The sequence below is a fragment of the Typopeltis vanoorti genome, chromosome 5 (genome assembly GCF_054136105.1).
Source record: "Typopeltis vanoorti isolate ZY-2024b chromosome 5, IOZ_Tvanoo_1.0, whole genome shotgun sequence".
NCBI classification, from domain to species: domain Eukaryota; kingdom Metazoa; phylum Arthropoda; class Arachnida; order Uropygi; family Thelyphonidae; genus Typopeltis; species Typopeltis vanoorti.
In genome coordinates, this window is record NC_143553.1 from 7,598,681 (window position 1) to 7,622,872 (window position 24,192).

At 38.6% G+C, this 24,192-nt stretch overlaps 1 protein-coding gene across 1 annotated transcript in view; it reads right to left on the reverse strand.

The window, feature by feature from the left end:
• LOC150106212 (beta-scruin-like) overlaps nt 1-24,192 on the reverse strand; it is a 157,778-nt gene that overhangs the window by 111,696 nt on the left and 21,890 nt on the right. The gene's annotated exons all lie outside the window — the stretch shown is intronic.

The window sequence follows — 24,192 nt, forward strand, 5'->3', positions numbered from 1 at the left end:
TATCATTCTGTTGTATAAGACTCTGATCAGACCACACTTAGACTACTGTTCTCAGATCTAGTCCCCAGGATTTGAAGAGGATAAATTAACTGTGGAAAGGGTACAAAGGCGGATTACAAAGATGGTGTCGGGGCTTTGGTGGATAGAAGAAGGAGAGGTGATATGATTGAGACTTTTAAACTGCTGAGAGGTGGTTACACGGTTGACACCGGGGAGTTCTTTCGCTTGGTTAAACAGCGGGAAGTAGTCATGACAAGGGGCCATCCCTGGAAGTTAGAAAGGAAACTGTGAATGGTTTCTTTGCATGGAGGGCAGTTGAACTATAGAATGCATTGCTTGATGGAGTGGTGAGAGCAAGAACGGTCAATGCATTTAAGGTGTGGTATGATAGACTTTGTTTTTTCTAGGAGGGACCTCCCTTGATGAGTCTTGATAGACTTGTTTCTTAGAAAGGACCTCCCACGATGAGTCTTTTGACACCATGGAAGCCACAATAATAATAATAAAAATCAAACATCAATGGTCCCAGCACTGAACCTTGCGGTACAACACTAGTCACCTGTTTTCCCCCCAATTCTGCCCCTCCATATACCTCCTTTTTGATATCTGCCCAGCAGCCACCCTCATATCCATCCCTATTTGTTCTAATTTGTGTAATAAAGTTCTATGTGGTATTCTGTCAAATGCCTTTGCAAACTTCAGCAAAATCATAACTGTAGCCATTTCCTATACCCAACTCACCTGTTACTCTATATAAAATGGCCTGGTTAGCCGAGTGGTTAGAATATCTGCTCTCCAGCCAATAGGCTGCAGGTTCAAATCCTGCTGTGGGGAATGGAAGTTTGTGATTGTCTGTGAAAATACTAGTGGTGGTGGTGGTGGGTAGTAGATGCCGCTAGTATAAATGATGCAGTTCACTGGTGGACTGAGTGGTGGAGATGGAGAGTTGTAGAGAAGATGCCCTCCCTCAGTGAGTCTTTAGACTCCTTGGAGGTGTCACATAATAACAAAGGAAAGTGATGTGAATTCAGTCCAACTTTGTCACGAGTTGCCCCAGTCCTGAAGATACTTCAGGAGCAAACTTTGTTTGCTTACACTTGGATAAAGGATTAAACTAAATATATAATTTATAGTCTAACCAAGTGAGAAAAAAAACTTCCAACATCTTTCTCTAATCCAGAGTAATTTAATAATAAGGTGTGACACCTTTTGGCAACTGGCATATGGAAATATGACTTCTGCATTGCTTCAACCTTGGTATCACCTCTGGGTCTGGCTCACAATGAAGAGACCTCAATAAAGGTCGAAACCAGTGTGGTTAGTGACCCTTCCCATAATGCATAGCACTATACATGTCTGCAAGGAGATGTGCTCTGCATTATGGGATATTAAGGAAAGTGATGTGAACTTGGTCCACGAGTTGCCCCAGTCCTGAAGATACTTCAGGCGCAAACTTTGTTTGCTTACACTTGGATAAAGGATTCTTCTTCTTCTTTGAGTGCCATCTCCTATCGGAGGTCGGTGACCACCTTGGCAAATTTTGAGCAATCCTCAGCCACTCTAAATAGTCCCTCAGAGCTCATGCCAGTCCACTGTCTGTCTGCCAGCCAAGATGTTCTTTGTCTTCTTGTCCTCTTCTTCCATTTATCTTCCCCTTTATAAGCAATTGCAGTATTTTATATTTTTCATTACGAAGTAGGTGACCAAGATATGCAGTTTTCCTTCTTTTTATGGTATCTAAAAGTTCACGTGATTTCCCTATTTGTTCCAGTACTTCTTGATTGGACGTTTTTGCTGTCCATGGGATTTTTAACATTTGTCTGTATAATCGCATCTCAAAGGCTTCAATTTAACCATGCGTACTCTAAGCTCTAAGTTTAAGTTGCGGTTAAACAGTGTTAATTTCATCAGGAGAAAATTTTTTCTTGCCATTTCAATTCCAACTTTTATTTCCATTTCTGGATTGCATTCTTCATTTAAACAGCATCCGAGATATTTAAACATTGTCACTCTTTCTATTCGTTTTCCATTTAAAGAAAGTGATGAATTAAGAATTGGTTTCTTGCTTATGACCATGAATTTAGTTTTGGTGATATTTATTTCTAATCCCATTTTTTCACTCTTTTCATTCACTAGTTCCAGAAGATTTTGAAGATCCTGAATACTGTCAGCCAGGAGAGCTGTGTCATCAACATATTGGATGTTACCGATAATTTCACCATTTACATTAATCTCTTCCTTTTAAGATTTTTTGAAATATGGCTTCTGAGTATATATTAAAAAGAAGAGGTATCAGCACACATCCTTGCCTTACTCCTCGTTTGTTGTTAATGGGGTCTGTAATAATGTCATCAACTTGAACAGATGCCTTTTGGTTCCAATATAAGTTTTGAACGATCCTGATGTCTTTACCATCTAATCCAATTCTCTTCAATAGTGCAATCATTTTAGTATGTTGGACTTTATCAAATGCTTTCTCAAAGTCAATGAAGCAAATGAATACTTCCTTATTTTGATCAATACATTTTTGGAATAAGATTTGAGAGCAGAAAAGAGCCTCTCTTGTTCCCAAACCGTTTCTAAAGCCGAACTGGGTATCACTGATGGTGTCTTCACATTTTCTGTATATTCGTTTTTGAATTATTTTCAGGAACATTTTGAGAACATGACTCATTAGGCTCATCATTCTATAGTCATTACAAGTTTTCGCATTTGCTTTTTTAGGTAGCATGATGAAGGTCGACTGTAACCAGTCTTGTGGGAATATGCCTGTATCATAGACCTTATTAAATAGCTTTACTAATATAGCAATGTTGTTACCTTCCAATAACTTTACTATTTCTGCTGGTATTCTATCAGGGCCTAAGGCTTTACCATTTTTAGCCAAGTTCAGCACACATTCTACCTCTGATCTTAGAATGCATGGACCGTCCATCTGTTCATAAGTATTTTCTGGGTTCTGTCTGTTATCAGAAAACAGTTCTTCTACATATTTCACCCATTCTTGTATTTTGTCATCTTTTCTGGATATTATTTCTCCCTTTTTGTTTCAAAAGACACATAGTTGTTTTTTCTTAAATATACCTGAGGTCTCTTTCAGCTTTCTATGTAGATTAAAACTGTCATGCTTTTCTTGTAGAATTTCAATTTCTCTACATTTTTCATTCATCCAGATTTCTTTTGCTTCTTTGATCTTGCCTTTAATAATTTGTTGAACCTCTTTATATTTTGTTGGACTGTGATTTTTATATGATCTGCGTTGATCTATGAGAGAAAGAATTTCGTCAGTTATCCAATCTTTCTTTTTTACTGCTCTATCAGGATATGAGGTATTGGTACATTTCTCTATAAAGACAGATTTTAATTTGTCCCATGATTCATCAACCCTCATGACATCATCATTCTTGATAAGTGCTATCTCTTGATTCAGATCTTGACTCAATTTGTTTCTTATCTCTGGGTTTTTTAACTTTCCTAAATTAAACCTTTTTTGTTGATGTTTCTGAAGTATAGCTTTCAGTCTAATTTTTAACACTGTCACCAGTAGATTATGATCAGAAGCAATATCCACACTAGGATAGGTTTTTATGCTCTTTATGGAACTTCAAAATCGTTGATTAATTAGCAAGTAATCAATATGGTTTCTCACTATATTTGTATTATTATCTTGTGGTGATCACCAAGTATATAGCCTTCTGGATGGTAGCTTAAACCATGTGTTTGTGACTATTAGCTCCTCTTCTTGGTAGAATTGAATAAGATGGTCTCCTCTCTCATTTCTTGTTCCCAGTCCATGTTCTCCAACTATATCTCCACTTCTACCTTTTCCAACTTTAGCATTGAAATCACCCATGATGATGTTAATATCATGTTTTTTTTGTGTGTTTTTCATTAGTTCTTTTAATTGGTCATAAAATTCTTCGATCTCAGTATCACTTGTCAGCAGTAGGGGCATAGACCTGTATAAAATTAATATCTAGTGGTTGACCTTTTAGTTTTAATAACATCATCCTATCTGAGTAGGGGATGAAGCTGAACAGTGACTTATTGGCATCTTTGGAAGTTTATTTCGCACTTGGTTGTTTAATATTATTCCAACTCCATTTTGATGGTTGTTTTCACTACTTCCAGAGTGGTACATTGTCATGTCATTAACTTGAGTTTTGCCTGATCCTGCCACCTAACTTCACTCATTCCTAAAATCTCAATTTCAAGTCTTTTCATTTCCTGATAGCATTTCTTAGCGTACCTGCTTCATACAGGGTTCTGACATTCCAAGTTCCTAGTTTTAGTGAACGCACTATTTTGAGCCTGGAGATTCTTCGCACCCCTCTCCCATTTAAGAGACACCGGGAACTCAGGGCCATTTGTGTAGATTTGCTCACCATGGTGGTTAGTCTGGAGAGAATAGAGCAGTAGTTTCTCCATTTGCTTTCTGCTCCGCAGTATTATAGATGTACATAATAAACTGTATTGCCATCTGCAATTTTCTAATCACAAGCTTTACCGTCATCATGAGACTTCAACCTTGTGCAAGTACTGACAAAGCTGCTTCCCTTTGTCAGAAGATTGAATCCTTTAATTTTCCTTGTAATCCTAGGTAGGGCCCTAAACAGGTACTGACAGCTGGAGCCAGCTGAGCTCGGGTTGTTTATAGAGGCCTGCTCCTCTGAAGATTCTTCCGCACATTTCACCGTTGGGACATGAATCCTCCTCTGCTGATTTGTCCGTTGTTCTTCACTGAGGTCCGTTAGCATTCTTGTAGGGAGTATACCTTACAGAAGGTCCCAGGGAACATGACGGGAACATGGACTTGCCTCACTCCCCGGATAAAGGATTAAACTAAATACATAATAAATAATAATAACAAAGTTAGTAAATTACTAAGGCATGACCGACCATTCACAAAGCCATGTTGATCCTCATACAGTATCATATTTTTATCTACCCATTCTTGAATTCTCTTTTTTACCAATTTTTCTAGTGCTTTTACCACCACAACTGAGATACTTATTGTTCTATAATTTGTCATTATAGTCTTAGAACCTCCCTTATGCAAGGGAATTATTTTGCCCTCTTTCCACTTCCTTGGAACTCTATCAGAGCTGACACTGAAATTAAAGAGCCTAGTCAAAGGCATTGCCAGTTTCTTTGCACATTCTCATAAAACCTTAGCTGATATCCCATATAATCCCACAGGCTGTATTTACATTGAGATTCTGCAATATCCTAAGAACCTCAAATTCATCACCTCTGTTCCCACATTCCTGTCTGTCACATAGGTTAAAGCAGTAACATCACTAGGATGATATACCCTTGCAAAGTGGTCTCACTCAGTAACTCAACTATTTTATCTGCTTTGTCTCCTCATGACCATCATCACTCATTAAGGTTAATCTTCCATACTCATTCTTTTTCTTACTCGTCACATAATGAAAGAACCCTTTAGGATTTCCTTTGACCTATTCGGCTAGATTCTTCTCATTATCTGATTTTGCCTTCCTTGACATGCTAGTCACCTTTCTTGTCTGAGCCTTTTACTCTTCATGAGTTTGCTCATCATCTTTCTCTTTATATACACTCCATAGCATTTTCTCCTTCTGCAGCTCATGCTTAATGATATTACTCATCCATCTAACTCCTACTCGATTAAACCTCCTTAACATAGGCATACGATTTAATACTGCTTCCTCTAGATGACCCTTAACTATATCCCATGCACTACTTACATTCTTACCCTGAAATGTTTCATGCCATGATATAGACTGAAGCTTCTTCCTAAGCATGTCATAATCACTTATCTTGTAGTTCCACAAATACCCCTTCTTGATAGAATATTCCTCATGTTTTACAATCTCCCAAGTCAAGACAGCATAGTCACTCAATTAGAGGCAATGTTGTCAACCTTGGTTATGGATAGCTCTTCTGTTCCTATGACTAGGTGCAATATTCTCCTGCCCCCTAGTGCCCTCCATCACATGCATCCTTAAGTAATTATCTCTTAGCAGGTGTATGAATTCTATCAATTCTACTAAATTCTATTAATCCTTTGATACTACTATATCTTCGTCTTATAACTTCCTCCCTATCACTGACACAGTTAATTTTTTTTTTTTTTACATTTGATTTCTCCCACTCCCCTCCATCTTTTCACTCTTCATTTCACTTTTCACTCTTATTTTCTCCAACCTGTGCCTACATTCTATGCTCAAGTGATGGCATGTGGAGTTATATACCACAGAATGAGGAATTCGGTGGGAGGGAGATAAGTACTGCACTATTCAAAAACTATTTAGTGGAAATAATGTAAAAGGGTCAGTAGATAAAATAAGGCAGGTGAAATAGGTGAATAAAGAGGTTAAGCATGCACTCTTGAAGAAGACCTTCTTGCGGAGGCAGCATAAAATGAGAGGTCATAATCAATTGCATGAGGAGTACAAAGAGATAGCCATTATGGTTGATATTCACTTGGTAAAAATAAAAAATATAATAAGAACAATGGCTAGTGTCATGACGAGATATAGTGGTGCATTAGATTGGTGCTACAAAAATATTTTTTTTCCCTTAATTATATAGTAGTCTGCGCGGTTATCCTAGTGGCTTTGCGCTTCACAACCACATGCCTGAGGAAGGAGTGCCCTAGGTTTGATTCCCCATCGACGACATGAGGAGCTTTAGGATCTTCCTCAGCCATAGCCAAGTTAGTCGGTCTTGGGCGTGGACACCAGGGTTTTTTCTGCCAGTTTATCTGAGGTTTTTCATCCTGCAAGCAGGTAAACCGGCCCTGTGAACACACAAGGATACAGCCAGGAATACTTCGAGGCATAGGGGTGACCATTCTATCCTCGTATTTCGGTTACGAAATCCAGGCATGCTTGCATGGCTGTGGGCCTTAAACGCCTGTTAAAGCCATTGGGATAGGATTAATTATATAGTGTAATTGTATCACACAAAAGCACTATTGTATAATAGTGCTTTTGTGTGATAGCCTGACTGGATATAATCATTGTACTGTGGTATTGTGGTTTTAAAGTATTTGTTTCAGTCATTATTTTGATTAAAATGTTCAAAAAAAATCAGTAAAAAAGAAAACGAGTGATTTAAAAACCATCACTGATGTTAAAAAGGATGAAAGTGAGGCAAGAATGGTGAAAGGAAACAAAATTGAGAGAACGAATGAAACTAGAAATGGTGTGATGCAGGAATCGAAAGTGGAAAAAATCAAAAGAATGAATGAGAGTGAAAGTTGGAACGAAAGTACAGAAGCACAGAAGGAAGAATGAAAGTGAGAAGAAGGTGTCGAGAGTTAGAAAATTAAAAAGAATGAATGATAAAAAAATGTGACGAGATTCGGAAGTTGAATTGGATTGGATGAGGAAAGAGATGAAATGGATAAGATGAAAAGAGATGAAAAGAGATGAATTAAGAAAATTCGGGTAAAATATATTAAAACAAATCATGATGGCACGAAAGAGTTAATGAAAGATGAGCGAGTGGCGTAGTATGGCGACTCTATTATTAAAGGTGTGCTGGATGATAGGATGCACAAGGTATGTTTTCCAGGTGGTAAAATGAGTAGAGTGATTCAGGCATTGGATACGAGGAGGGAGCGACCAAAGGAGTTGATGGTTTTAATCGGTACGAATGATTTCACAGAAACAAAGAGCACGTCAGAACGGATATCAGGGGATTGCTATGAAGGATAAAAGAGAATAGAGTGACAGGAAGGGTAGTCAGCGTGTTGTCTCACTATGACTGTGATGAGATGAGGTGGAGAGCAAGGATTATGAATGATATGCTGGTTGAAATGTGTGAGGAGACGGGAGTACAGTTTGTAAATGTGTGGAATGAGTTTGAGTGACAAATTGAACTATATTATTATTATGATTATTATTACCCCAAGACCTCACGGAGTCAAAGACTCATCTCGGAGGTCCTTTATCACACACACACACACATCTCATCATACCGTGTCTTAAACGCACTCAAACTCCTTGCAGACACCACACTCTAAGGCAAGGCATTCCAATCATTCACAACTCTGCACGAAAAAATTTGCCTCTCACTCCCTACTCACACCCTCTTTATACAGTTTCCAGGGATGACCTCTGGTTGTCCTCTGATCTCCCACTATTCTCTACAGAGAATAGTGGGAGAACAGGGGAGAACTTTTCCACCATTGATTCTATAACAACCCCCTTACCAACTTGTAGGTCTCTATCATATCTCCCCTTTTCCTCCTGTCCACCAGACTCTGCAAATTACATCTTCTCAATCTTTCCTCATACTCGACATTCCAGAGGTCAGAAACTACCTTAGTCAGTCTCCTTTGGACCGTTTCCACCATCTCTTCATTCTTCTGAAAACCCGGTGACCAAATCTGTTGTCTTCACAATTTTGGCGATGTGTCACCTAAAGTTTAGATCCTTATCCACCATCACCCCCAGATCTCGTATTTCCTCTACCTCGAACAATATATTCTCACCAAGCATAAATTCTGCATCCCATCATTGTTTTCCAAATTTTAAAACCTTACATTTTGCAACATTGAACTTATATCCCCATTTCCATGCCAATCACTCAATTTATTCAAGTCATCTTGTAAGGCCACAATATCTTCACTACTCTTTATGGTTCATCCCAACTTTGCATCATCTGGAAACAACTGAATATTTCCATCCAAATCTTCGAAAATATCATTAATATACAAGTTAAACAGTAATGGCCCTAAAACAAACCCCTGAGGCACTCCACTAGTCACTTTCCTTTTCCTGGATATCGCGTCCCAATACACAACCTGTTGATACCTATCAGATAGCCAGTCTCCAATCCAATGCACTAATCTAATATCCAACCCCATCTGCTCTAGTTTGACTGTCAACTTATAATGAGGTACTCTATCAAAAGCCTTTGCAAAATCCGAGTATACTACTGTGTATCCTTCTCCTCTGTCCTATGAAGCAGTCACTTTATTGTAATAAGTAAGCAGATTACTAAAACATGACCTCCCTTTAGCAAATCCATGCTGTCCATCAAAGTTAATACCATTGTTGTCAACTCAACTCTGGATCCTAGTTCTCACAAGCTTCTCCAATAACTTAACCATAACACCTGACACGCAGATAGCCCTATAGTTTGATGCTTGAGTTCGATCACATCCTTCATGAAGTGGTAAAATCTTGCCCTCCTTAGGAACTTGACCAAGTGCAAGACTCATATTAAAAAAATATGTCAACTCCCTGGCACATTCCTTCAGAATACACAGGGATATTTTATCAAGTCCCACAGCCTTATTTACATCTATTTTACTCAACTCCCCAAACACCTCTTGCTCACTTACTATCTGTCTCTCCTCCCCATCATCAACTGCTCTCAATCTCTCCATGAAGGCATATTCATAAGATTGAAAGACCTTTATGAACTGCACATTAAGTATCCCACCACACAATCTGCATCAGCTGTCTTTATACCATTTTCTTCAATCAGTGTCATCCTTCCACAATCATTCTTTCTTTGGCTGGCTACATATTGAAAGAACTCCCTAGGATTCTTTTTGGCTTCATTAGCTAACTGCTGTTCATACCTCTTTTTAGTTACTCTCACCAACCAAGTCACCCTCCTTGCCTGGTCTTTGTAGACCTCATGGAATTGGTTATTTTCCACTTCTCTTATGCTGCCTCCACAATGCTCTTTTTCTCTGTATCGCATGCTTAATCTCTTTATTCATCCATCTCACACCTACCTTATTTAACCTTCTCACCCTTGGAATACATTTAGACATTGCATCTACTAGATAGTTTTTGAAAATCCCCAAATCTGCATTGATCTCTTTTCCAGCTAACTCCTCATTCCACACTACACCCACAAGCTGTCTCCTGAGCTCTTCATAATCACCCCCCCCTTGTACTTCCACACATACCCTTTTCTCACAGCAGACCTCGCACTGCTGGCAACCACCCAGGTTATCACCTCATGGTCACTCTCACCAATTGGTGGATGATTTGACACCTCATTTATAATTACATCCTCTGATGAGATGACCAAACCCAAGACCCTTAATCTTCGTGTGCCCTTTGTTATATACTGTCTGAGGAAGTTATCCCTCAAAAACTCAAGAAACTCATTTTCTTTACTTCCAGTTGCTATCTCATCATTACAGTCTATATTGTCATAATTAAAATCACCCATAATGATACCCTTTTCTTATTTGCTTGGCTAATTTGACTATACATTTCACCATCACCACCATCCACATTACCTTGTCTATAACAACATCCCACCAAGTATTTGATTCCATTCACCTCTATCTGCCTCAAAACCACTGGCACTATTTCCGTCTTGCATCTCTACTTTGTATGGACATAACTCTTTCTCTATCATCAATAGCACCCCCCCCCCCCTTTTTTTTTTACCCCTGCTATCCTCAAGAAACACATCGTACCCTTCCATCTCTATTCCTGTCAGGATATCATCCTCTTCCAACCATGTCTCACTTATTCCGACAATCTTTGGGCGAACAGACAATGGTATGGGAGCGATGCACTGCATTTGAGTGGTTATGGTGTGAGTCGCTTGGAGAAACTGCTGCTGGAAGGTAGAGAAGTGAATAGAGTGAGAGAGAATGAATCAGATCAAGCGGAAAGTGATGTGGAAGAGCAGCAGGGTAAGACAGGAGAGATTGAAGAGGTGGTTAGGAATGAGGAAGTGAGTGTAATGAGTATAGAAAATGAGAGAATAGGTGTGCAAGAGGAGCAGGGAAATGGAGAGGCTCAGGGTGGACATGGGTACACAGCATGAGAGTAGGTGAGAGCATGTGTAGACAGGAAAGGAGTGGGATGACCTGGGATCAAGAGGAAAGAGTTGGAATTGAAAAGTGTTTTAAAATTAATAAGCAGAAAGGGAAATTGCACCAGTCTAGAATGATGAGATCACATTGAGTGGGTGGTATCAGTGGAACTAGCTGTAGATCCAGAAATGCATTTGTATACAACCACAACAGTATAAGAAACGAGGCAGATGAAATGGTTGCATTAATTGCGTCTGTTCACCCAAAGATTGTCAGACTAAATGAGACTTGTTTGGAACGTATAAGTAGCCTTCCTTCCTATGGAAAAAATCTCAAGATTCCTACATCCACCAAAACCACCTCATCATCCTCTTAAAAAACCAGGAGTATACAAAATCCATTGCTCTTGCAGGATTTGCTACGTAGGACAGACAGGAAGATCTTGAGAAATACACATAGCTGAACACCAAAAAGACGTACAATACAAAAAGAACAAAACACGGGTCTTGCTTACCATGCCACTTCCACTGGACACGATGTACTCTGGGAAAAAACGACAATGTCATACATAGAAAACAACTGCTACATAAGAAAATTTAAAGAAGCTGCTAATATGTTGAAAAACCCAACCCAATGCAATAAAAATCAAGGTTTAATTCTCCATCAAGTGTGGTCAGCTCTAATAAAAAATCTACCTCAATCTGAGCTCGGACTGTATGAACGAAAACAAGAACACATGACATCATCCAGTATTGTTCAAAGTCAATAATGTTTTATATCTACATTCTGCTATTTGAGTTTATGAATAGCCAGACGGTTATGATTTGTATTTATTAATTTCTCTTCTTTAAACTTTAAGTTATACTATTTACCCCTGAAGATGTAAATCCTACGATTTACGAAACTTGTCGGGAACTATTATTTTAGAATGTTGTATAACTGAATAATAAAAAAAAATGTGGTGTAATCACTGAAATATGTCTTATAAATGAGGTGTCAAATCATCCACCAATTGGTGAGAGTGACCATGATGTGATTACCTGGGTGGTTGGCAGAAGTGTGAGGACCTCTGTGAGAAAAGGGTGTATATGGAACGACAAGGGGGGGGGGGTGATTATGAAGAGCTCAGGAGACAGCATGCGGGTGTAACATGGAATGAGGAGTTAGCTAGAAAAGAGATTAATGCAGCTTGGGGGATTTTCAAAAACTATCTAGTAGATGCAATTTCCAAATGTATTGCAAGGGTGAGAAGGTTAAATAAGGTGGGTGTGAGATGAATGAATAAAGAGATTAAGCATGCGATACAGAGAAAGAGGGCACCATGGAGGCAGCATGAGAGAAGTGCAAATAACCAATTCCATGAGGACTACAAAGACCAGGCAAGGAGTGACCTGGATGGTGAGAGTAGCTAAAGAGAGGTATGAACAGCAGTTAGCTAATGAAGCCAAAAAGAATCCTAATGAGTTCTTTCGATATGTAGCTAGCAAAAGAAAGAATGATTATGGAAGGATGCCATCCATTGGAGAAAATGGTATAAAGACAGCTGTTGCAGAAGGTGTGGTGGAGATACTTAATGAGCAGCTCATAAAGGTCTTTTAGTCTTGTGAATTATGACTTCATGGAGAGATTGAGAGTAGTAGATGATGGGGAGGAGAGGCTGACTGTAAGTGAGCAAGAGGTGTATGGGGAGTTGAGTAAACTAAATGTTAATAAGGCTGTGGGACTTTATAATACATCACCATGTATTCTGAAGGAATGTGCCAGGGAGTTGACACCTGCCTTGACATATTTTTTTAATATGAATCTTGCACTCGGTCAAGTTCCTAAGGAGTGGAGGGGGGGCAAGATTGTGCCACTTCATAAAGGAGGTGATCGAACTCAATCATTAAACTATAGGCCTATCTGTGTGTCAGGTGTTATGGTTAAGTTGTTGGAGAAGCTTGTGAGAACAGGATCCAGAGTGGAGTTGACAACAATGGTGCTATCTTTGATGAACAGCATGGATTTGCTAAAGGGAGGTCATGTTTTAGTAATCTACTTACTTATTACAATAAAGTGACTGCTTTCTTGGACAGAGGAGAAGGATGCACCATAATATACTTAGATTTTGCAAAGGCTTTTGATAGAGTACCTCATGATAATTTGATAGTCGAATTAGAGCAGATGGGGTTGGATATTAGATTAGTGCATTGGATTGGAGACTGGCTATCTGATAGGTATCAACAAGTTGTGTATGGGGGAGCGATATCCAGGAAAGGGAAAGTCACTAGTGGAGTGTCTCAGGGGTCCGTTTTAGGGCCATTAACTTGTATATTAATGATATAGGTGAATATTTGGATGCAGATATTCAGTTATTTGGAGATGATGCAAAGTTGGGATGAACCATGAAGATGTGGCCTTACAAAAAGACTTGAATAAATTGAGTGATTGAGCACAGAAATGGGGATGAGAGTTTAATGTTGCAAAATGTAAGGTTTTAAAATTTGGAAAACAAAGATGGGATGCAGAATTTATGCTTGGTGAGGATATATTGCTGGAGGTGGAAGAAATAAGAGATCTGGGGGTGATAGTGGATAAGGATCTGAAATTTAGGGGACACATAGCCAAAATTGTGAAGACAACACAAAGGCTTCTGGGAATGATGCGGAGGACACTAACATGTAGAAGTAGAGAGATTCTTGTTCTGTTGTATAAGGTTTTGATTAGGCCACACATGGATTATTGTGCCCAGATTTGGTCACCTGGTTTTCAGAAGATGAAGAGATGTTGGAAACCGTCCAAAGTCAACTGACTTATGTATTTTCTGATCTCTGGAATTGAAAGTTTATTTTTCACTTGGTTAGAGTATAATAAATTTAGTTTAATACTTTATCCAAGTGTGAGCAAAGAAAGTTTGCGCCTGAAAGTATCTTCAGGACTGGGTTGTCGAAACTAGTCTGGGTAGTGGCCCTTCTCTTAATGCATAACATTAGACATATCTGCAAGGAGATGTGTTTTGCATTATAGGAGATACTGAGTTAGGAGTGTTGGTAGCTTGCTCCACCTTTGCAGCGAGTTGCCCTGGTGTTGTACCACCTTAACCCAGTCCTGAAGATACTTTCAGGCGCAAACTTTGTTTCCTCACACTTGGATAAAGGATTAAACTATATTTATTATGATCTCTGGAATGTCGAGTATGAGGAAAAATTGAGAAGATGTATTTGCAGTCTGGTGGACAGGAGGAAGAGGGGAGATATGATAGAGACCTACAATTTGGTAAGGGGTTGTTATAGGATCAAAGGTGGAGACGTTCTACAGAAAATAGTGGGAGAACCAGAGGTCATTCCTGGAAACTCTATGAAGAAGGTGTGAGTAGGGGATTGAGACGCAGGTTTTTTTTCGTGCAGAGTTGTAAATGATTGGAATGCCTTGCCTGAGAGTGTGGTGTCTGCAAGGAGTTTGAATGTGTTCAAGGCACGGTATATGATGAGCTGTGTGTGTGTGTGTCTGATAAAAGGACCTCCCAGATGAGTCTTTGACTCCATGAGGTCTTGAGGTAATAATAATAATAATTAATGTGGAAGTGCTAGTTGACATGACAAAAATGGCACCAGTGGCAGCAAAGAAGCACACTCCAGAAGCGAGGAAGGTCTCAACTCTGAGATCACATTTTTCCCTTGGACTTTTTGCAGTGGATAAGTTGCAACAACTGCTTTATGTATGTGTTCAAAAACGTTGAAGACTTATGGAGTGATAGATTGAATAATAAAAAGGAACATATTATAGCATGTGATGAAGTGCGATGAAAGATTAGAACATTCCAAAAATGATAACGGTGTTACCAGGAATAATCAGGAAATGGATGGGAGTGCATGCAATGGCAATAATAAAAGTTACATGGAAGAGCTTAGGCAAGAATTAATGCAAATAAAGAGTTCAGTTTAAATTTATGGAGAATGAAACTGAATGTTTAAAGAAGAGCATAACTGATATAAATGACAAGGACATCAATAAGAATTATTATATGATAGGGATGAAGAAGAATTATCTAAAGATGATAGGGTTGCTTTATGTGGTGGCTCAATCATTAAATGTGTGGTAAAAAATAAAGTGCACAAGATATTACAGGTGGTACAATAAAATGAATATCAGATGCTTTGCATAGAAATGAACAGAGAGACAAAGAATGTGGAAAGGGATTTCAAGAAGTTTTTGTAGGAAGTGTGGATAATGGTGCCATTGGGAAAGAGACGTGCACTAAAGCATTGTGTTGCTGCGATGGCCTCAGAGAATGGAGAATTGTTATGCTTGTATACTAATGTACAGTGCATCAGAAATAAACAGGCTGAGTTTTTAGCAGATTGAATCAGTATGCCCAGAGATAAATGACATAAGCGAAACGTGGTTGACTGAGAACATGTACTGTCAGGACATGAAATGGTAGGATACAGAATTTTCCAAAGACATAGGAAGATGAAGGGAGGAGGGAGAGTATTCTTAATGGTAGCAGAGGAATTATGTCCTTCAAGAGTCTAAGTGTAAAACAGTAGTATGTGTGAAGATTTTGAAGCTGTTTGGTGTGAAGATCAATACTATGGAGGACATGAAATGGTAGGATACAGAATTTTCTGAAGACATAGGAAGATGAAGAGAGGAGGGAGAGTATTCTTAATGGTAGCAGAGGAATTATGTCCTTCAAGAGTCGAAGTGAAAAACAGTAGTATGTGTGAAGATTTTGAAGCTATTTGTGTGAAGATCAATAGAATAGGTTGCTGTTATAGGCTAAGAAATGTGGAGAGTATTGATTGTGAAATGTTTTGACAAATTAGTTGGGCCACTATCTAAAGCAGCATGTGATGGAAGCAACATGAGGTTTATCAGTGTTAGATGGTGATATCCTCACAGGACGTGGTTGTGAATGAGGTATCAACACTGCCACCTGCTGGTGAAAGCGATCATGAGGTATTGCTTTGGAAGGTAGTCAAACAGGAAAAAGTTGTTACTAAGAAGGTCTATATGTGGAACTATAAGGTGGGTGATTATCAGTAGCTCCGTAGTTAACTAGCATCAATACATTGGGTTGATGATTTGTGTAGAAAAGATGTTGACAATACATGGGAAATGATAAAGCAGTATCTTTATCATTTCCTACATGACTGCATACCAAGAATTAAGCAAATAGAGTAGGAGTGAGATGGATAAAACGGTGAAATCAAACAAGCCGTGTTAGAAAAGAAGTTATGGAGGAAGTACAAGATGGTTTGCAGTGAACAGGTGCATGAAGAATATAAATTGCAGGCAAGAAACGTGATAAGCATGTGTGAAAAGAAAAAACATAGAATGAGAAGAAATTGGCCAGTCAGGTCATAGCTAATCCAAGGGAATTTTTCTGCTATGTCAAGCAAGAGGAAAAATAGTTACGGCAGGCTGATATTAATGGATAGTTATGATAGAAGAGTAAAAATAACAAATGATATAGTGAAATTATTTAATGAACACTTCATTAATGTATATCATAGTGTTGTGAATGATACTGTGCAACATGTAGAAGGGAGGCAAGAATTAGGAAAATTAAAAGTGAAAGAATCAGAGGTGTATCAAAGGTTGCTTGGGTTAGATGTTAATAAGGCTGTGGAAGTGGATGACATATTAACCAAGTATTTTTAAAGAATGTGCAAAAGAGTTAGCGATGCCCTTGTTGAGGTTATTTAATGAAAATCTTGCAGTGGGGAAGGCTCCAAGGAGTGGAAAGAAGGTAAAATAATACTTTTCCATAAGCATGGTTTGAGAACAAAAATTTCCAATTATAGACGTCTATATTATTATTATTATTGACACCTCCAAGAAGTCCGAAGACGCATCGTGGGAGGACACCTATTGTACAACTCTCCGTCTCCACAACTACACCAATCCTCTACTACCAATCATCTACATCAGCGCCATCCACCGCCCACCACCATGGCTAGTATTTTTTGTCTGTAAATTGCATATGTTCTGAAGGGCCAATTTGTCTGTACGTGGGATGAAAAACAAGAGTTTCCGGAAGAAAAAACCCTGCTACCTCCATATGAGATCGGCTAACTCACCTTTGATTGAAAAAGTCCATACAAAGATTCCTCCCGTCATGACGAGAATCGAACTTGACCTTTTCCAATCGAATGGCACAACGTACCGTCATTCTTCCAATTGTGCTATGGAGGCGTTTATATCTGCAGTTGTGATCAAAGTGTTGGAAAAATAGGTTATAAATATTTCTCACCAATTTTTATTGGCCAATTAGAATACAGTGGTACCTTGAGATATGAGTTTAATTCATTCTATGACCGAGCTCGTAAGTCAAAATGCTCATATCTCAAATCAATTTTCCCCATTGAAATTAATTAAAATGAGATTAAGTACCAGCCCCCCCAAAAAACACTCCAATTTTTTTATAATAATGTATTTATAATGAACAAATATTGTATACATGTAAAAGAGAATCTAAAGAAATAAACAGATGTTGGTGGAGCCGATTAGCGTATGGTATTAATTTTTTCTTTCACTTCTCTTTTGCTTAACTTAATTTTCTTTTTTGCCATGGTTTCGCCACTTTCGTCCATTATGTAAGTTTTGTTTGGCATCTTCTTCCAGAAGAGCCCTGTCTCATCACAGCTGAAAACTTGTTGGGGGGATGTATCCTTTGGCTTCGATCATTTCGGCAAAGGTTTTTACAAATTCCTCAGCTGCCTTAGAATCAGAGCTCGCTGCCTCACCATGCCTGACAACGTAGTGAATGCCGGTCCTTTTTCGGAAATTTTCGAACCACCCAAGACTGGCTTTGAACTGCTCTTGTGAAGCCTCCTGTGCTGAAGTATCTGGGGTCTGCTGCAGCAAATCTGCATAAATGGCTTGTGCCTTCTCGCAAATTATAGTCTCTGTCACAGTGTCTCCTGCGAGCTGCTTCCCTGTCAACCATAAAATCAGCAGGTTCACCATCTTTTCATGGACAGAGTTGCGTAGCTTTGAAATAATTTTAACACCCTTAGCTGAAGTTATAGCCTTTATCGAGTCCTTCTGCTTCAGAATAGTACATATCGTAGAAATAGTGCGATTGTACTGTGTTGCCAAGTCTATTACTCTTATGCCTTGCTCATGTTTGTCTATTATCTCACGCTTTAATTCCATGGATATGACCTTTTTCCTTTTCTCACCACTGTTCTTTACATTTACCTTCTTTGGACTCATTTATACGGGTTATACGAAAAAAAATTAGCTAAATAACTGTACATACAAAAAAAAAAAACAAAATTAAAACTCAACACGACAAAATGAACGAATGAACGAATGAACTGAACGACGTGCAAGACTCGGGAATCTGAGCAGAGTGGTGGTTGTGATGTCACCGAAGCAGGCTCGTATCTCAAATTCTGGCTCTTAACTCAAGGCAAAAAATTGACCTAGTGACGGCTCGTATCTCAAAAAACTCCTATGTTGGGGCACTCATATCTCAAGGTACCACTGTACTTCAAATTAAATATGGCAGGTCTTGTTTTAGTAATCAGCTTATGTTTTATGATAAGGTGAAGAATGTGTTAGATAAGAGAGAATCATATACAGAGATATTCTTGGATTTTGCAAAAGCATTTGATAAATTACCACATGATAAGTTGGTGAACAGGCTGCAGAGGATAGGAATAGAGAGTATGTCGGTTAGATGGATCAGAGACTGGTTCTCTGATCCATCTACCATCTCTGAACAATACCAACAAATTGTGTATAATGGAACAGTGTCTCAGAAAAGGAAGGCAACCAGTGATGTGCCTAGGGGTTCTGTTCTTGGGTCCCTACTGTTTAACTTATTTGTTAATGATATTTCATGTGTATTGACTGTGGATCTTCAAATGTTTGCCAATGATGCGAAGTTAGGTAGAATTATTAGGAGTAGTGCAAATGTTAATTATCTATAGAAAAATATGAATACTTTCAGCTTGGAAAAATAGGTTATAAATATTTCTCACCAATTTTTATTGGCCAATTAGAATACTTTTTTTTTTTTCAATTGAGACCTTCTAATTCTTACATTAGTCTAGTGTTATCTTTAATTGAATTTATAAATTAAGATTGTTGTATGAAACTGTGAATCGATACCTATAATTTATTCATCACTCTGATGAAATTTACCTCTCTTTAGTGTTTAGCAACGTAGCATCACACGGCTTGTTCTACTTTTGAATGATCAATTGTTTGTATTCCACCGTGTAAAAACTGTTCCTATCAAGCCACTGATGATAGTCTGTTAATTTCAGACTGAAATATTTGGCAAATATTAAAATATTCTTGTGCTAACGTGTTGATAATTCTTAATTTCAGCTTGGAAATGAGTTGGTTGGTTAGATGGTCGGAAATGGGTTGCAGTTTTAATATTAATAAATGCAGAGATATAAGGCTACATTCTGTATTGGTAGAGCTGTAATTTAAGAAGTAGATGATATTCAGGATCTTGGAGTGATGATAGAGCCTCTGCAGCTCGTCAGTATAGACTAAGTCCTTTGGTCGGAAAGACCTCGGTCTGATTCCCGTCAGTGACGTGAGGAACCTTTATCTGGTCTCTTTTGACTAAATGTGAGTTAGCTGGTCTCATACAGAGGTAGGGAGTTTTTTCACCTGGAAACTTGGGTTTTTCATCCCCTAGAACATGCAAACCATCCCTGTGAACACATGTGAATTACAGTTCTTGAATACGTCCCAGCCATATGCCAGTCCCCCAAGCCTGAATAAAATTGGGGGATTGGGGGAAAGCAATGGTGAACTACCCTGTAAAAATTTCACCAGGAATACTTTGTGGGCAATGCCTACAAAGTCACCTACGGTCAGAAATGACTGAAAGGAAAAACTAGAGTGATGGTACACAGTGGACTGAATAAAAAGCACACTGATGTGTAAGGATAAGGAGGTGAGGGCGCCTCTATTAAGGCAATGGTCAAACCACATATGGACTACTGTGCTGAGATTTGGTCACCACTAAGTGACCAAATCTTTCATTGTGATGTGGAAACACTGGAGAGGATCCAAAGACAAATAACCAAAGTGATATCAGGACTCTGGAGTGTTGGTTATGAGGAGCATTTGAGAGAATGTGGATTAGAGATTGGTGGATAGGAGGAAAAGAGAAGATATGATAGAGACCTTCAAGTTAGTTAAGGGATTCTATTAGATTAATACAGAGAAATTATAAAAAAAAGTGGATGTTAAGATGGGAAGGAAAAGACGCCATCCCTGCAAGTTGTAGTGAAGAAGGGTGCGAGGAGTAGATTTTTTACCTGGAGAGTTGTTAGTAAGTTGAATGCATCACCTGAGTGCAGGTAGTGTAAAGCTCATTATGACAGACATGTTGCTGGTGACACCATGGAAGTTACCAAAATAATAATAATTAGCTAATGAGACAAAAAAAAATCCAAATAAATCTTAAGTATCGTTATCATCTCCTGGTATAAAACATCAATGGGTGTTGTGTAATTGCTATTATAAGTCGAACACAAAAATTCATGACTAGTTTCTGATGAACAGCTCCCTTACACACTGATATACCTTAGATGAAATTTCTAATTTGATCAGGTATTATACATTATACTTCAATATTCTAAGGTAATCTTAACTAGATCAACTTCTTTTTTTGACTGTTTTTTTTTTTTAATTCAAGAACTTGAGCTAATCATTTGTCTCTTTTTCAGCTTAAGTGAACAAAATGCTCATCTGAACGGAAAAGGTGATGAATGATTTGCACAGCTTACTGAAATATCCTTGTTATTAATATTAACAATTTAACTCCAGTTTGGAGTTGGCAAAAGATTCATCGTAGAGGCCCACGCTCTCATACAAAAAGAATAAACTGTACCTTAAACACATTCCCAGTTTCTGCATCCACCATGTTTTAAAGGTAATGCATTCTGCTCACCAACAACTCTCCATGCAAAGAACCTGCTCCTCACTCCCATGCTCATACCCTCCTCAATACAGCTTCCAGGGATGCGGCCTCTTGTTTTTGCCCTTGTACTCTATGAAAAAATCTCCATATTAATACTCTTACCAAATTATGTCTCAATTATATTTCCCTCTCCTATTTAGAAGGCCCTGACAGAAGGCTTCCCTTAATCTGTCCTCATATTCCACAGATCTGACACTGACTTAGTGAACCTTCTCTGAATCCACTCCAATATATCCTCATCCCCCATGAAAACCAGGTGACCAAATCTACACGTAGTAATCCATATGTCCTATCCTATCCCAATGGCTTTAACAGACCTTTAAGGCCCACAACCTTCCAACCTCCCTGTGTGTTCATGGGGCCGGTTTGCCTGCTTGCGGGATGAAAAACCCCAAATAAGCTGGTGGAAAAACCCTGCTGGCCATGCCCAAGACCGGCTAACTTGGCTATGGCTGAGGAAGATCCTTTAGCTCCTCACGTCATCGACAGAAATCGAACCTAGGACACTCCTCCCACAAGCATATGGTTGCGAAGCGCAAAGCCACTAAGCTAACTGCACGGACAATAATCCATATGTGATCTGATCAATTCCTTACACAAGGGAATCATAACCTCTTTGCTTCTGAATGTCAACATCATCCTTATCATTGCCATAATCTGTTGCGATGCTCTTTCCAATTTTAGCAATGTGACCCCTAAACTTGCTGTCTGCTATCACTCCCAGATATTTCATTTCTTCACAATGCCTTCAAAATTTCCCCATTAACTGTATAATCTGCATCCCAACTGTGCCTACCAAATTTCAAGAACATATTTTTGCAACATAACTGATACCTCCTTCACTTGCCCATTCACATAGTCTATTGAAATCCTTGTGCAATGCCACATCTGCCCTACTCATCATACTTCCTAACTTGCATCATCAACAAATACATATTTCCAGTTATACAAGTTATAATATTATTAGCATACAATAATGGTCCCAAAACTGACCCTTACAGAACTCTGCTAGTAGCATTCTTCTTTTGGGATACCACTTCCCCATACACAACTTGCTGATACATACCTACCAGCTATCACCTATCAAACTCACTTGTCTATCATCCAATCCCATGTTTCAGTTTAGTTACTAATCATGTGGCAGTCCATCAAAATAAAAATCATTTGAAAAATCCAAATACACTACTGTATATGTATCTCCCTTCCCCATGAATTCATCACGTTACTGTAAAACATAAGCAGAGTGCTAAACATTACCTCCCACCAAAAATAATCGATGCTAGCCATCAGAGAGTATGCTGCTATTATCATCCCAATTCTACATCATAGTCCTCACCTCATCCCAATTCTACATCCTAGTCTCACATCTTAACAACTCCAGACACACAGAATGGCTTATAATTTGTAGCATCAGTATTATTCTCCCACCCTCACACTATGACAAGTGGAACAATTGTTTCCACTTTTCACTCCTTTGGGACCTGCTGAAAGACAGGTTAAACAGGTGTGCCAAGGATACTGGTTAATTCCCTACAGCATTCCTTCAAGATAAGAAGTGATATACTATCAAGTCTTCCTGCCTATTCAGGGATTCTACTACCTATTTAGAGATCTGAGGCATGTATTAGCTCTAGAATTACCAGAATTATCCAAGGTAAATAAAAGGCATGATCTAAGGCAGTCATTCTCCAACTGTTTCAGACTGTGGCACACTTGGCAATGCAAATTTCTGTCACAGAACACCTGTGTTCTTAATGCTGGACTCTCGTGTAATTATCCATAAATAAATTATTATTATTATTCGTGACACCTCCAAGGAGTCCGAAGACTCATCGCGGGAGGACACCCACAACTGCCTCAACCACTACACCGAACCTCCACTACGAATCATCTCCATCAACGCCATCTACCGCCCACCTCACCACTACCACAACTAGTATTTTTTGTCTGTAAATTGTGTGTGTTCTGAAGGGCCGATTTGTCTGTATGCAGGATGAAAAACCCGAGTTTCCAGGAGAAAAAACCCTGCTACCTCCGTATGAGATTGGCTAACTCACCTTCGATTGAAATCGTCCAGACAAAGATTCCTCCTGTCGCGACGAGAATTGAACTTAGGCCTATTCTAATCGAAGGGCGCAATGTACCGTTGTTCTTCCAATTGCACTACGGAGGTTATACAATGAAACTATAGCATTTTATAGTTTACACTACATACATTGACTATATGCAAATTATATTACAATATATTTTATATAACAGCCCATGGTACTTGATGCCTAATAATTTTGTATTACAGTTGGTCAATTGGTGTCGCACTTCAGTTTAGCATTCGCAACGAAACAAACCAATGTTACATAAATATGGCTAGCAAAAGTTTTTATACAAATTAATTGTATAAACAGGCAAAAGTGTGCAGTAATTTGGATGAAAATATATTTTACTATCAAAATTTGGCAGTACACCATTTGAGAAACACTGATCTAAGGAACCCTGATTTAATGAGTCATTCACAATTTCACATTGCTAGACATGTACATGTCTGAAAGATTAAGCCATGCTAGACATGCATGGCTTAATCTTTCAGACAAGCATATGACTACTGGCAGGATCAACCAGGTAGCACTCAAATGCCAAGTGCCTTTCTGATATCTTCATTTATAACAGATTCTGTCAATGTTGTGCCCTGTTTATCTTTCAAAACTCAAATTTCTCTAGACTTTGATCCACTATTATTTTCTTAACCCACTTCTCAGATCTATATGTTAAAACTGATTTGAACACCACTAAGTTGTTTTCATTCCTAATTCATATAAGTTATCGAAACTGTTTTTACAAGGAAACTGTTTTACATCATCATTATCATGATTTTAATAACTTGACAAATCAAAACATAAGACATGATAATTACTTACACATAATACAGTTTTACTTATAAAAATATTTTATTGGCATAAGCTTTGATTAGGCCACACATTGACTACTGCGCCCAGATTTGGTTACCTGGTTTTCAAAAGGATGAAGAGATGCTGGAAAGGGTTCAGAGGCGACTGAGGTAGTTTCTGACCTCTGGAATATTGAATATGAGGAAAGATTGTGAAGATGCAATTTACAGAGTCTGGTGGATAGGAGGAAGAGGGGAGATATGATAGAGACCTACAATTTAGTAAGGGGTTGTTATAGGATCAATGTTGGAGAGGTTCTACAGAAAACAGTGGGAGATCAGAGGAGAACCAGAGGTCATCCCTGGAAACTGTATAAAGAGGTTGTGAGCAGGGGAGTGGGAAGCAGGTTTTCTGCGTGCAGAGTTGTGAATGATTGGAATGCCTTGCCTGAGAGTGTGGTGTCTGCAGAGAATTTGAGCGTATTTAAAGCATGGTATGATGAGCTGTGTGTATGATAAAAGGACCTCCTAGATGAGTCTTTGACTCCATGGATCTTGGGTAATAATAATAAACTTTCACTC